Below are 16,186 nucleotides of genomic sequence, written 5' to 3' on the forward strand. Positions count from 1 at the left end.
TTGGATATTTCAGACAGAAATAACGTCATCAATTTTTTTTGGAGGACATAAACGACTAAATTTTGATTAACGATTTAACCCCGTTATGATAACCTGAAAGCGTTTGCAAGATTTTAGAACTCGGTTTTGCAGTTTCAAAATTAAATTACAATATGGTATTATACAATTTTGACTTTTTTGCAAAGATCTAGACGTCTAAGGTGAAAACTCGACACGCATTCATAAGTCACAAATGCAGGTGTATTTTAATTTGAAAAATTAAAAACATATTTTTGTAAATTTTGAAGTTGAGCTGGTTGCAAAATTTTGGGTAGCGTTATACCATTTACGTGATATTCCTAATATACATACAAAATTTGACAACATTACTCCAGTAATTTTGGAGATCATGTGCCCAATAAAAATTTTCCTAACATACACGGTACATAAAAGCACGCAAATGAAACTTTTTTTAGTCAAGCGAGGGAGGTGCAGTGTAAGCATTTGTTATAATTAAAACTGGTGTAAAATCCGGCTTTAGCCCGCCACAGTGCCATTAATTTTGTCCGAAAAAATAACAAGGAACAAGCTTTAACCAAACCCGAATAGTAAAACCTGACGCGACCATTAGTAAAATCAGATTTTCTATTTCGCATACTTTTTTCGATAAATATGTTCGTTTGCGACCACCCCTAAAGTACGCTCCCGCAAATCCGAGACACTCGCCGCTCCCAAAATTAAAACCCGCTCTGGCCAGACCGTCCCCTCTCCTAAATAATTAACCGCCTCCATCAAATACGCGTTTAACTCCGGCCCGAATTTCCCTGCACAGTTTAAATGTTCGAATAATGAAAGGAGCCACTCATTAATTGCTTGTTCAAGCGCCGAAAGAATGGCGTGTGTGCGTAAAATCGACACGTCTGCTGGAAACAGAGGGCGGTTTGTTTGACAGAGTTTGCCTCGAAAATAACGTTATCTGCATGCCGCCGAAGCCGCAGCGACGTTCTTTGAACTCTTCATTCTAATCACGTAATTATCATTAAGAAAGTTCGCTGCAGCAAAACTCACGGCATGTAATTGCACTGAGTCGACGGGGGTTTTCGAATAATTAAAAATTTGAATAAACGTTTCGCGTTTTTGTATGTGTGGAGATACCCCAAACTCCGGCACTCCACCCCGTCTCTATTACGAAAATAAGAAGCTTACCCGTCCACTCTCTAGGCACATACATAACTCGGCCGGCCCTATCTTTGCAAAAATCCGACGTTTAATATAAAATACGGATCAAAGTGATTGCTGCAAGCTCGGAACGGGGCGTTTACACAGAGCTCCGATTAGAAATGGACATGTTGATTCTCGCTCCGGAATTTAAAAGCAGATTTAAGAAAACCCCAAATGCCAATATATCGCGATCCCGATGTGCCGCTATTCGATTCATACCAAATATTTGGCTGGGTGAACCCGGGTCCGATCCTCGACACGACCATCGAAATATTTCAGACGATGTTCGCGCTAAAAGCAAAACGAACAAATTAGTTCGGAGAGGGATCGAGTTGTGTACATAAAAACGGGGCGGGCCGGGATTCGAGCGATATTTATCGGAGGGTGAGGAGCGGGATGGAGTGTATTATTTTATCGGGTGGTAATGTTGGGGTTTATGGGGTTTTTTAAGTCGGCCTAACCTGATTTAGGGCGCGAGTTGGAAGAGTTGTTAGAAATTTATTCTTGATGAAATTTCACTGCCATTTTTGATTCTTCTTTTTCAGAACTGAAAATTATACATTGTATTGTTTAAAACGTCTTTAATTCTATGAAGTTGCACTTCGCGATGCCGTACACGCAAGACGTAGCTAACAATGATCCTCCTGAAAGTAGTGAAAAAGTGTGTAAAAAGTGTAAACTTAAAATTATGGACACTTGTATAAAGTGTTATAAGTGTGATGATATATATCACAAAAGTTGTCATCGTCAACTAATCTCCAAGGGGAAAAAAGCCATAATAATCAATGATAGCGTGATGCTATGTGAAGAGCACTGCAGAGAAATAAATACTATAGTTGAATCGTTTCAAGACTTAATTAAAGAATTAAAGAACGAGATTAATATCCTCAAAACTGAAAATGGTATAACTAGACAAGATAACAACAAACTAAAAAATGATTTAGAGGAGATGCAATTGCAGTTCAGAGAGCGTCCAAAGAGAAGGAGATTAAAACACAGAAAGATGAAATCGCAGCTATTAAGTTGCAAAATAATAATTATAAACACATAAATGATAAATTAAAGAAGGAATTAGAATTAACACAGCTACAGTTCGATGAGCCACAAAATGATCAAAATATAAGAAACGCTATCTCCAAGATAAGAGAGGACCTTACCATTAACATCTTATCACTTAAAGAAGAACTTAATGAAAACATAATTAATAGATTTAATGAAATGCAGCAACACTTACTTTCACAAGTCAAGGATAAAGAGGAAACGTCACAGAAAATTGCAGGAAAGACATATAGTGACATTACCAAAAGATCCAAGGATGTGGTTATTCTAAAACCGAAACAAACGCTGGGTTCGATCGAAACAATCGATATAATTAAAAAAAACATTAAACCCAATGAAGTCGAAGTTGGTATTACGAATATTCGTCCCTTGAAGGAAGGTGGTGTTGCTATAGGATGTAATACGACGGAGCAAATGGTGAAATTAGAAGCTGAAGTTATATCTAAATTAGGAAATACATTTCTTGTTAAGAAGTCTTCGTTACAAAACCCGAAGATTAAAATAGTAGGACTTGGTGATGAATTAAATGAAGAGGACCTAAAGATTTGTCTGAAAAAACAACATCCATCGCTTAAAGATATTAACGGAACATTTAAACTGTTAGTGTGTAAAAAAATGAAAAAAAGATATCTAGCCATTGTAGAAGTAGATCCGGAAGTATTTGCGGAGATAATGAGATTGAAGACTGTGTTTATTCAGTGGTGTGAATGTGACATATATGAACACATCAGTATATATAGATGCTTTAAATGTGGAGGATACAATCATACCTCAGAGAAATGCAACGAAAATCCACCTAAATGTCTAAATTGTGGTAGGGATGACCACCCAGAGAAAGATTGTATAAATGACCCTGTATGCATTAATTGTTCAAAAGTTAATAAGAATCAAAAATTAAATCTGACGGTGAATCATTCGCGTTTTGATTATGACTGTGCAGTTTATAAAAGATTGTGTGAAATAGGCAAGACCAAGATAAGATATTCGATATAGCAACCAAATGAGAAAGATGAAAAAAGGAATTTCAAACTTCTTTTTCTAAATGTGCAGTATTTAAGAAACAAAATTAATATTTTAGATGCAATGTTAACACACAATAAATTTAGTGCTCTAGCGATAAGTGAACACTGGCTTGAAGAAGAGGAAGTTGCAGCTCTCAGACTAGATACTTACATCATAGCAGATTTTTTTGTCAGAAAACAGCACGGCCATGGGGGTGTGATGCAGTTTCTCAACCCGGAGATAGAATACAAGGCACTGTCCAATGTAAATAATCTGTCTATTGAACTACAAGTTGAATTATGTGGCTTGTTTTTGCCCAAATTAGATTTGTATATTATTGTAATTTATAGGCCTCCGTCGGGTGATCTGAAATTGTTCATAGACTTACATTATGCAGTTATTTAATGTCCTTGATTACAAAACCAAACACATAATAATGGGTGGAGACTTCAACATACACTTTGAGAAGGGTAATGATTGGTCTACTCACATATTAATTGATACGTTTCACAGCTTTAACATGTACCCTTTGGTTAAATTTTTTACACGTGGCAAGGCTCGACTCGATAATGTATTCACAAATATAGATACTAATTTAATTACTGCGGAACCTATGAATTTAGGTGTTTCTGATCATACTGGAGTTGTAGTAGATATAAAAAATATAGTTCCCTGCAACAGTAAATCCTCTAAAATTATTAAGATTTCCAGACCCATCACAAACGTTGGCAAATTTAATTTTTTTCAATATCTTGATAATATAGATTGGTCTTTTGTGGAAGGGGATTTAGAGGTGCAGGAGAAATTTAATTTCTTCTTAAACATTATCATGTATTTCTTTAACTTGTGTTTTCCTATTACAAGAACTCTTATTAAAAAGAGATATAATATTCTATGTAATAATTGGTTTAATTCAAATCTGAAGCAAATGCGAGGAACGCTAAAATTAATAAATGATGCTTATCGATTACATGAAACATTAGAACTAAAGAAAACGCTTTCACAATTTAAGAAAAAATATAATCTGGCCATTAGGGAGGCTAAAATAAAAACTAATGACAAATTTATAGTAGACAATAGAGCTAATCCAAGAATTCTGTGGAACATTGTAAATAGTCGTCGATCTAATCAGACTTCTAACTCTAATAGCAAATGTGAAATATCCGCAAATGTATTTAATGCCTTTTTTTCTACAATAGCAAATGAAACCATAAAAAAATTACCACCTCCGAAATTCGACCCCATTCGTATAATAGAGTCAAACACTGTCAATGATAAAAATATATTTAAGTTTCGAAATGCTTCTCAGATGGAAGTACGGAATGCCATAAACAGCTTAAAAAATAATAATTCGAAAGATATCTATGGTTTATCCATGCAACTTATAAAATGTGTTCAAGAAACTTTAATCTATCCACTCACAAAACTCATAAACCTGTGTATTGCCAACCAAGTTTTTCCTAAATGCTTAAAAATTGCATCTGTATTGCCTGTATATAAAAAGGGGAACATTAATGATTAGAGAGCGGATTTTATGAAATTTGCATATCCGTTATTTTTTGCATATAAGTGTTGATATTTAATATGTGAACGAATCATGCTAATTAAAAAGGAATACAGCTATAAAAAAATTGCATATTTGCATATATTTGCCTTCTGCTGCATATTTCACGTAATGGGTGCATATTTTGCATTTTTATCAATTTTTGTGCTAATTTGAAAAAAAAAAGTTATTCTATCGGCATTTACCTATCTAGAAAAACGAAATTTCATGAATCATATTGCAAATATTGTCCTGAGCTTCAAATAACTAGTAAATGTTTGGGTTTTATGGTAGCTTGGAGAAACCACCGGGCCATTCTTCCAGGTAAATTCGAGCTCTAATTATTTTTGGAAATACCGTTCATTCCCAATATTTTTGTTCGTTACTTAAGCGTATTAATGGTATGTTTTATGGTGGTCGAAAGGACGTTACCCTACTTATTTTTCATAGTTAGTTTGCATTGAAAGCATTTAAAGCGATACAGGTGTGTCAATATGTCGACGATAACTCTAATTAATTTATGGATCTTTTTCTGAACTTATCCTTCAAGAAATAACTCTGTTTTGTCGCGTCTGCTCTAAACCGGTAAGGATTTTTATACATCTGTGGACGTAGTATACGCACTTTTTCTACTTACAAAATCATATTTTAGAATCACCAGAAAAACTTTTTTGTTAGAATATTTCGAAAAATATTTAAAAATAAACTGTTACCAAAATAGTAATTAAATAGTCGATTACTACTATTTTTCAATTTGTTCTGTTTATATTTATATTTTTACACTTTGCAATGTGATTTATGTATTTTTTGTAATAAAACGTATGCTCGGGAAACCTGTTTTTATAATTTGTAAGTAAATTTAATTCCGTTATTACGATTTTCTTTTAATTTTTGAAGCATATGCAACTGCATATCTCTGCATATATTAAGAAAGTTACTGCATATTTGCATAAATTTGATGCATATCATATGATCATATTTCCCAAAATTTTGCTGCATATTTTCCGCTCTCTATTAATGATAAAAACAATTACAGACCAATTTCTTTATTACCAATTTTTTCGAAAGTATTTGAAAAAATCCTATTTTGGCAAATTTTGGAATTTTTAGAAACAAAAAAAATATTATCCGAAATGCAGTTTGGCTTCAGAAAAGGTGTTTCAACCATTACAGCTGTCATAAGTCTTGTGAGCAGAATCGTGGAGTGCTTTGAAAAAAAGAAAACATACATTAGTTATTTTTTGGATTTAAGCAAAGCTTTCGATTGCGTACCTCATGATATATTGATAAGAAAGTTATTTTATTATGATTTCCACCCTGAAAGTACAAAATTGATATTATCTTATTTGACTGATAGATGGCAATATGTCGGAGTAGATGATCAATTATCTGACGGTTATAAAATCACATATGGAGTTCCACAAGGATCGATATTAGGACCAGTTTTGTTTCTACTTTATATCAATGATTTGCCTGAATTTTTGTCAAACGTGAATGTAACATTGTATGCAGATGACACTACAATAAGTACATCAGGCTCAACTAGTGAGAGCATAAATAGTAAAAAAACGTGAAATGTTTTCCAAGGCTCAAGACTGGTTCACTGTAAACAAATTAACTCTCAATAAAACCAAGACACAAGACTTAAAATTTTCAGTAAAACTTAAGACAGAATCAGATCAGGTCACCGTAAAATATATCTTGGCATATACATCGACTCACAGCTTACTTGGATAAAACATGGTGAAGAAACTGCCTTAAAAATTGCCAAAAATATCTATTTGTTACGCAATTTATCTAATGTCCTTTCTTTAAAGTATTTAAGAATAGTATACTTTTCCTTAATACATTGTCACCTACAATATGGAATCTTAATATGGGGACACTCAAATGCAAGAACACGGTTATTCAAATTACAAAGAAAGGCCATCAGAATAATTTCGAATATAGGATATAGAGACGACTGTCGAAACCATTTTATAAGGCTAGACATCTTAACGCTTCCATCTCTCTACATACTCAAATGTATTGAGCATATCGTTAACAACATCAAGTCTTATCCAAAGCTGAATGATTTTCACAATCACCAAACAAGAACACAAGATCTAAGCTGTAAATATTTGAGATTAACGAGATCACAAGATGGTGTGAATTATTTTTGTGTAAAATTTTTTAATAAACTTCCTTTAAATTATAAACAGTTAGAAAATAAATTACTTCTACATAGGATAAAAACATATCTCGTAAAATCAGCATTTTATTCTATTGATGAATTTTTAGAACATGATTTCATTGAGTAAAGTGTTAAAAAAGAAAAAGAAATGCAAGTTGTTTTTTGTTTTTCCCCTCGTCAAACATACTTGTTGCAAAATAGATTGTTTTATATTAGTTTAGTATAGTAAGTTTAGTATAGTGTATAGTATATACAGGGTCATTATAAAATATTGTAGTCAACTCACCTATGAAAAACAAATGAAATTTTTCTCGTGCCGCTAATCACCAAAATGATTTGAACTGTTTTGAAATGTCACGAACGTCCAAACAAATCTGTCAGATGTGTCAAAAATTGAAATGCCCGGTTCGCGGTTTAATTTCATTTTAAATAGACACGAAAAGACGCCAGGCCAGAGCATTAAGGGTTGCAGTGTTATCGAGCATTTGTGAACGCCACTGCAATACATTTCAGTTTCAAAAATTGTAAATTGTCAGAAAAACGTTTAAGGGCTTTGTCATGAATTACACCTTGGAAAGTCGATTGGAGTTGAACAGAATAAATCATCTGGTCTGTTTTGCAAAGAAGCAATAATTTTTCAAATAATGAAATCCAAAAAGTGAGGTTAAGTTTGTCGAAACCAATGAACACGGTAATTATTTAAAAAATTACATTTTTATAGGTACCCTGAAGGTAAAAATTGTGAAAAATCACGTAATGGACAATGGCAGAGCAAGTCTTATCACAGTTAACGAACACTATCACTGTTTTAAAATGACAATGAGTACCTAATGAGTTTTTGCAGTAAATAATTTTGCCAAAGTTGTGATCCCGCGAAAGTTCTGTTTGTAAATTGTAAGGAATCGTCAAAATATTGGTGCAGACATGGTTTGTGACCGGTGCTTTTCTCTTGAAAAAACACAACTGAAATCCTTGATCTTCATCCCTACAATAGGTGAAAATTGCTATGTCCAAACATTACCTTCAGCTTTGCAGTTTCTAGATATCTGAAACATGCCAGATCTGCATAACAGGAATGTCAAATAGGTTCTACCCAAAACATGCCCACATGGCCATCCTAATATCAAGATTTTTCAAAATTTCTATAAGAAAAAAGATGAAAAAACCAATAAAATTTCAGGAGCATAGTGTTAAGAGTTCTGTAGCTGATTATGAGATCTCTTGAAACAACAGAATGTTTAATAAAGATTTTTAACTTTCCCAATAGTAAAATCACAATTATTACTAAACAGTAAGTTGAAGTAAGTTTTAAATTAAGAGAATGCAACTAACACCGAAAGAAAAATGAAAGTTACTGAAAATAAAAAACTTTATTGCAGTACCTACATACACTTTCTACATCTAATTTTGTTTATTGATCACATTCATTTACTTGAAAAAGTATCAGGCCTATGAATCGTCGTCTGCTAACCACACACCAACCTTCATTGCTGTGATGGTGTTTCTTCAAAAGCGTGAGTATTTTCTATACACCAAATTCTGAAGTTCTGTCAGTTGACATAATAGCCTAACAGATGAAACCAGGCTTCATCGGAAAAGAACGACAAATCGAGAATCCCGTTATCGTCCATATCAGCTTGAAACCAACTACACTACCCAACGCGGCAAGGAAAATCAGCTGGTTGCAGCTCCTGAACCAACAAAATCTTGTATGGATGCATATGTAACTTCTCTTTTACGATTTTCTGACATGGGCTGTATGGTACTCCGGACAGTAAAGATTTTTGACAAAGCTTTATTCGGACTTTGTTCCATTCTCATCCTTAAATCTTCAACAACGTCTTCACTAACTTGAGGTCTCCCCGTCGGTTTTCACTTAGAAATGCTACCAGTGTCGTTAAATCTGGCCATAATTCGCCATATAGCGTCTTCAAAAATTCTTCATCAATGACAACAGAACATTTCACTAGATACTCGTTTTTAGACGCCTCCACAGAGTACACTCCATCCCCATCCTCATTTAACACCCCATTACGGTAATAGGCATGATGATTGCGCCAAAGGACTAAAAAAATCATTTGTAACACTGACCATAGTTATTCCTCTCTGTTCATTACCTGAGATTATTCCACAATGATCTGTAGTTTTGATAAAAACTGTTTTTTGAGACACTTATTAAAGTTCTAACAAAGGGGAAGACAGCATAAATGAAAACAAGACAAGGCAATTAACGCACAAAGTGAGGGAAAACGTACCAGTACAAACGAAAAAATTATTGACATCTGACAGAATTTGATGAAGCGTTGAAACAGTGCAGCCGCTAATGTCAACTAATGTGGCGCTAAAAATAAAAATTCCAATATTAGTGTAATCCTTTCCACAAAACTGAAAAAGGCGGCACAAAATGTCACCAAAATCATGGCCTTCTTCGACTACAATATTTTATAATGACCCTGTATTATATGTACAGATAGGTTAAATCTGACGTGTGTAAATATGTGTACACATATACTGACACTAATAATAATAATAATAATAATAATAATATATATATTTTCCAACAGACATATACGTCTACAGTGGAAACACAAGGCAGTAATACATAACAAAATAAAATAAAATAAAATAAATACAAATACAAATGAAAGAAAACATAAACTAAAGAAAATTTGTATCCTAATTAGGAATAATATGCCAGAATTGTTTGTTTTACACTTTTGTTAGTAAGCTTGACATGAAATATATCTAATTTAACACCAAGACAATTGTATAGCCTAAAACATGTTAAGAGCGGACAGTTGTAGTGGTGGAAAGTGTTAGGTAGAAACACAAGGCAGTAATACATAACAAAATAAAATAAAATAAAATAAAATAAATACAAATACAAATGAAAGAAAACATAAACTAAAGAAAATTTGTATCCTAATTAGGAATAATATGCCAGAATTGTTTGTTTTACACTTTTGTTAGTAAGCTTGACATGAAATATATCTAATTTAACACCAAGACAATTGTATAGCCTAAAACATGTTAAGAGCGGACTGTTATAGTGGTGGAAAGTGTTAGGTACATTATAATAAAAAGTTATTGGTACTCTACAAGTTAGTCTTGGAACATAAAATTGTACCTCAGTTAATAAATTAGCACACGATATTTCTCCTTTTACAATTTTTTGTAAAAATATTAAGCAACTTAAGTTACTTCTTGACAACATAGAGTATTCATTAACAATACTGAGAAGAGCACGCTGCTCACAGTGTCTAACCGGGTACGAACCAAACATCTTATAATAGGAGTATTTGCAAAATTTGCGTAAAACATTCTCTAAGAGCTTTATGTAGATTTGCTGATAAGGTTTCCAAATTACACTACAGTACTCCATTTTTGATCTTACTAGCGTATAAAATAGTAACTTAATGCAGTAAATGTCAGTGAAATCATGTGTTGCCCTTATAATGAATCCCAAAGTTTTTAAAGCAGCATTGGTGATATATTCAATGTGCGAACTGAAAGTTAATTTTTGATCCATTATAACACCAAGATCACGGAATTGACAACATAGTTCAAGAACTTTACCACTTATGTTATAATAGAATCTTATAGAATTTTTCTTTCTCGTAAAACACATAGCTTTGCATTTAGAATTATTCAAAATTAGTTTGTTTCTTGTACACCATAATAGAAAATATTCAACATCTTTCTGCAATATTAAACAGTCATAATAATTCTCTATCACATTTGCTATTTTCAGGTCATCAGCATAAATAAATGTACGACATTTAAGACTACTTACTGCATCATTAAAAAATAGTATAAATAACAATGGGCCTAAGTTACTACCCTGCGCAACTCCACTACCAACATTAAATATTGAGGACTTGTGACCACCAAATTCAACATATTGTTGTCTACCTATTATAACTGACTTCAACAACAATAATAATTGGTCACTAATACCAAACGACTTTAATTTATACAAAAGAATACAATGATGTACTGTATCAAATGCTTTAGACAGATCAGTATAAATAGTATCAACTTGCAAACGCCTGTCTAAAGCATTGGACACATACTGAGTAAATTCACAAAGGTTCGTCATTGTTGACCGACCTTTCACAAAACCATGCTGTTCTGGAATAATATCTCTACAAACATGAGAATATATAATACCCGAAGTAATTGACTCAAATATTTTTGCAAAATTTGGTAATAATGCTATAGGTCTATAGTTTTTTATATCACACTTTTCTCCGGACTTATAAACAGGACTTATTTTAGATACTTTCCACAAAACAGGGTATTCAGATTTTGTTAAGATTAAGTTAAATATGTACAATAAAGGCTCTATTAAACTATTAATGCAATCAACAACTAGGAAAGCAGGTATGTTGTCAGGTCCAGTTACAAAGTTGCTCTTGAGTTTTTTAACAGAATTCAGTATATCACAATGATCGATGACAAATTTTGACAATATAGGATGAGAATCACAGGAGTTACAAAAATCTTTACTAGCACAACAACTTTTATCGCAGAACTCACAGAATGTAGCATTCATTTCACAGTTGAAATCACATTTATGATTAGCACCATTATTTGAAAAGACACTGGCAAATTGATCAGCAAACGCTTGCACAATATCCGCTGATGTGGTTAATTCATTCCCATCATGTGTCATTCTACCTGGAATGCTCGTCGATTTTCTCTTAGCGTTAAAAAATGACCAAAATTTCTTCGGGTCATTTTTGATAGAGTTTTCCGTATTCCTGATGAACATTGCATATTCCTTTTTTACTTCACGTCTTATTTCTGTACTTAACGATTTTACCCTGTCATAATGATACTGATCATAGAATACCCTCTCTATAGAACACGATCTCTAATGCTTTTGTGTTGGTCACAATGTCAGCATCTACTGGCTGGGTCGGGAACTAAAACTGGCGCTAAATTTGAAAGCGAATTTTTAAGGTGAATTTTTTTATAATTGAAGGGAAAAAATATGGTTTGTGTATTTTATATGTTAGTTTCAAAACGTGTAAATACGTTTTGAAGCTGACATATAAAAAACACAAACAGTATAAAAAAAAGTAGATAAAATATTTGACACAGTATATTTAAAACTTAACATTCAGTTGTAAATGTAAATACGATAATAACAATAAATAAAGAAATACATTGATAATATCCTAAAAATATCTTAAGAGAAAATTAGAAAAGTAAGCAAAAGTCAAACAAAATAGTGCAAAATAAAAAAAACATTTTAAATATTAAATGTTCAAAATTGATAACCAAATATGTTTCCCAGTACTTTGTTATGGTATGAACAAAATAAAGCTTATAAATAACCTGCAAAATCCAAAATTATACAAACGTTCTACTTTCTTTCTGTAAAACGTAAATATAACTGTTGCATTTCTGTTTCCAATGGAATTGATTTGTTAGGCTCTTCCTTACCAAATACTACATTGCTGACTTTTTTCATAGATCTAAAGATAGACTCTCTTAAAAATAAATGAAAAAGTTGAGTTTTTAGTTCTTCGATATGCAAAACACTCCCGAAAATCAAAATCAGTCGCTGTTGCCCCTTTCATAACCGTTTTATAAAAAAATGGGCAGTGTTTACGCCAGGCATAGAATTTTTACAAAAAGCAAAAACAACAGGTTGCTTCTACCTTCCGAAAATTCCTCTGAGTACGCAAATATGGTCTGCAATTTTTTCCGTCCTTGTTGAACCGTCATCTTCAAAAACCACAACTGTCCTCACAAGGCAAGTGGTCCAGATGAGGCTGAATGAACATCTCATCAAAGATGAGAGTACATACTTAGGGTTAATTTTGCGACTTACTTGCTTTCTGAGAACTTCGAATATAGGTTTGATGATACCCGGTTCTATTGGAACTTTATTTAGGGTTGCCCTCAAAGTGTTAATAGATAGCAACATAAACATTCTTGGCAGAAGTTTATACGATTTTGAACCATACTTCCAAATGGCAATGGCATCTGCTTTCACCTCAAATGTAAAACTCCTGCTTTTCGATTTACGTTTCTAATCCAGTTTTCAAAAAATTCTCGCTGAAAAGAAGCCAATCCTTTCACGATACCAACCAAACGTTGATCTCCTAGAAACTTCTTAGCGGAGCGAAAGGCGTTCTTGTGATTGCCACATCAATGTGGTTTGCTTCGAGTGATGCTGTAACAAGTTCACTATCAGCTGTGAATAAAAATATCTTAATATTTGTTTTGTAGTGACTTTCAATTTGTTTTTACCGTGGAAAGGCAAAATAGCTGGTACTGCATCTATGCGGCTTTTGCGTTCCTGGTATGTAGTCTTTGTCTGGTCGAAAATGATGGAAGCCAGTGTACCTTCTGCTATAAATTTGGTTGTTGTTTAAAACCACCAATTTTTGGTTATTCGCGGCTTTATTATTTGCGCCATAAACCGATTTGGATGTAGAACCCAAAGATCGGCTTAACTCTCGTCGTATATCCGTAACATGTTGTTGTCTTGCATTTTTGTTCTACAAAAATTGGGTATAATAATCTAGTCAAGGCAAAGTTATATACTTACATTTGGCAATTACACTCTACAATGTACAATGTAAACACATAAATTAAGAAAACTTTGAGAAGCACTATCCCACTATGAAATCACCCATAAATCACGCAAATACAACACAGGAAATGTGTCAAACGATAAACACTGCCGTTGCTAGGAGATCTAAACTAATTCTCAAAAATTTTGAAAATCACAGCTTTTACAGATTTCTTTTCATTACGACTCCTGGCGGGCGGGTCGGAAAACTTCGCAAAGAAAGGATAAGGTGAAGGCTATCTCATTTCAAGACCCCTGATACTGATACTTTGTTTTACGATATTTATTCCAGTGCCTACTCTTCTGTTTAATTAGTTGGATAATATGTTTAGTGAACCACAACGGATATTTTGACGTTTTGTATTTTGCTAATGGTACATATTGTTCAAAGAGACCATATATTGTATTATATAGATTATTGCAAGCATCATCAACATCAACACAATTTAGTAATTTTGACCAGTCAGCAATTGATAATGCTAAATATAGACCTTCCAAATCTGCTTTATAAAAGTTGAATTTTGTAAAATCTGTTTGCCTTTGAAACATCACATCTGGCTCCCCCTGTGTAGTTACATCAATTCTTAAGCAAGGATGATGTGCGTCTTCATCAACTAATGGATATTCATGTCTCCAAACTTCTAACGCCAAAGAATCCGTTGACAGCACTAAGTCCAAGAGTTTAGAAAAACTATTGCAAACTTTATTTCTCTGTTTCAAATCGTTTAGTGATAAAAAGTGGCTATAAATATTAAACATTTGAGTTGTTCTTGTACCTATTTCACATTCAATAAGTTCCGGAATATTGAAATCCCCAATGATAAGAATCGGTTCCGAGAAATCAACAGTATTTTCCAAATATTCAAACATTTGTTCATAACAAGATATATGTAGACCTGGAGGAATATACATTGTAATTATCAACATGCCATCTTTTTTCAAGAATACCCTCACTCCAACCAAATCAATTTGCTGTACCGGGGAAACAAGATTTAGTGGTTGAACTGAGATCCTTGTAGTATTAACAGCAATCAGAGTACCACCACCTTTGCTATACTGACGATCACATCGGAAAACATTAAATTGGTTAGGAAATAATTCACTTGACGAAATACCAGAATGTAACCAAGTTTCAGTTAGTATAATAATATCCATTCCACAGGAACAAACGTTAAGAAAACAATTCCGTGTTTTTGAACTTAAACCTCTAACATTTTGGTACAAAATTTAAAAAAATGCTACATTAGAAAAATTAGTCTGTTGGAAATCTACTGATTTTTTGTAGAAACAATTTGGGGTATACCATTCATGTATTTCAATTTTATGTCTTTATCACCAACACTTAATCTTCTTTTGAACTCCTTCCTTATTGTGTAAGCTCTATTTTGTTGCATCTTAGTTAAATCTCTGTTAACATAAATTCCATTCTGAGCTTTGTACTTGACAATTACATTTTTTGCTGTCATCGCGGAGGAGAGAATTACACGGATCGGGCGAGGTTTGTTAGTTACAGTTTTTCCTATCCGATAACATTTTATAATCTCAATATTTTCAACACCAGGGAGCGAAATGAGTTTAGTTACAGAATTTAAGTCATAGGTTTGCTTGTCATTAGCTGTAACGGTACTTTCATCAGGTTCAGGCAAGTTGTTAATAATAACATTACATCCACGTCGTTGCCTTTCCTCAAGTTCATCAAACAGCTGATTGTCACTGATGGTCTGACTCTCATTGATAACACCAAGATAAGAAGTCTCACCTTGCTGTTTTTTATCTCGTTCACTGAGTTTTTCTTTCAGTTCCTTAACATCATTTTGTAACATTTTTAAAGTGTCCAGCAAATTACAGTTCCTACAAAAGAATTGTAGTCTTCTATTTACCCCCCTCAAACAGGCGACTTCTTGTCGGGAGAGATCAGCACAAGTACCATGAAAATGGGCCTTGCATAAGTCACAGCAAACACGCTCATCTTCTTTAACTCCATTGTGACAAACTTCACATTGCGAAAAATCCGGCATAGTTATTTTTAATTATTCTAATCACAATTCACACCTTTATCACAACACAATTGTTGGCGTCAAGCAATGCTTACTAATAAACCATATATCATCTATCTATGAGTTGTTTTACTGTTTTCCAGGCACTTCGCAAATTTCCGGGTTCAATTTTGGATTCCTTCAGTAAAAGAAATATTGAGTCTACGTAATGAACAGCTTGCAGGCAATTCATCGCGAATTTGCATGCTTGGATGTGTTAATGGCTGTGACGATGTCAGTTTGAACGGTGGTATATTCCACTTTGGAAAGTGATATTTTAATGGACAAACCCGTGAACGTAATAAAAGACTTGAGTGAGCACCTGGTGTAAATTTAATCGTCCTGTAAGTTTTTCGCTTTCGAAAATCTGAATCCTCCCACAATATCGAACACTACAAAGCGTGTGAAATAAATGGCTCGGAAAATTTATGTTAACGGAGTGAAAGACACGACTGCGAGTATCTTTTAATGTCAAACAAACCAAGAAAGTTTCGGCCCTGATTATTATAATGCGCGATCGATAGGCGGCGAAACTTCTCGAAATGCTTTTGATAAAAAGTTGGTTTTGTAAAAGCCGAGACATC

The 16,186-nt window shown here is 33.4% G+C and overlaps 1 protein-coding gene and 1 long non-coding RNA gene across 2 annotated transcripts in view; both read right to left on the reverse strand.

Moving 5' to 3' along the window:
* LOC135127541 (glutamate receptor ionotropic, kainate 2) overlaps positions 1-16,186 on the reverse strand; it is a 355,107-nt gene that overhangs the window by 326,682 nt on the left and 12,239 nt on the right. The gene's annotated exons all lie outside the window — the stretch shown is intronic.
* On the reverse strand, positions 12,280-13,764 carry LOC135128263 (uncharacterized). Its single transcript, XR_010280355.1, has 3 exons — positions 13,543-13,764; positions 13,242-13,492; positions 12,280-13,185 (listed from the first exon to the last, which is right to left on the reverse strand). It is a non-coding gene; the product is annotated as an uncharacterized LOC135128263 (long non-coding RNA).

This window comes from Zophobas morio, unplaced genomic scaffold (assembly GCF_036711695.1).
Source record: "Zophobas morio isolate AGI-343-1 ecotype UQ-CSIRO unplaced genomic scaffold, CSIRO_AGI_Zmor_V1 ptg000012l, whole genome shotgun sequence".
Taxonomy (NCBI): domain Eukaryota; kingdom Metazoa; phylum Arthropoda; class Insecta; order Coleoptera; family Tenebrionidae; genus Zophobas; species Zophobas morio.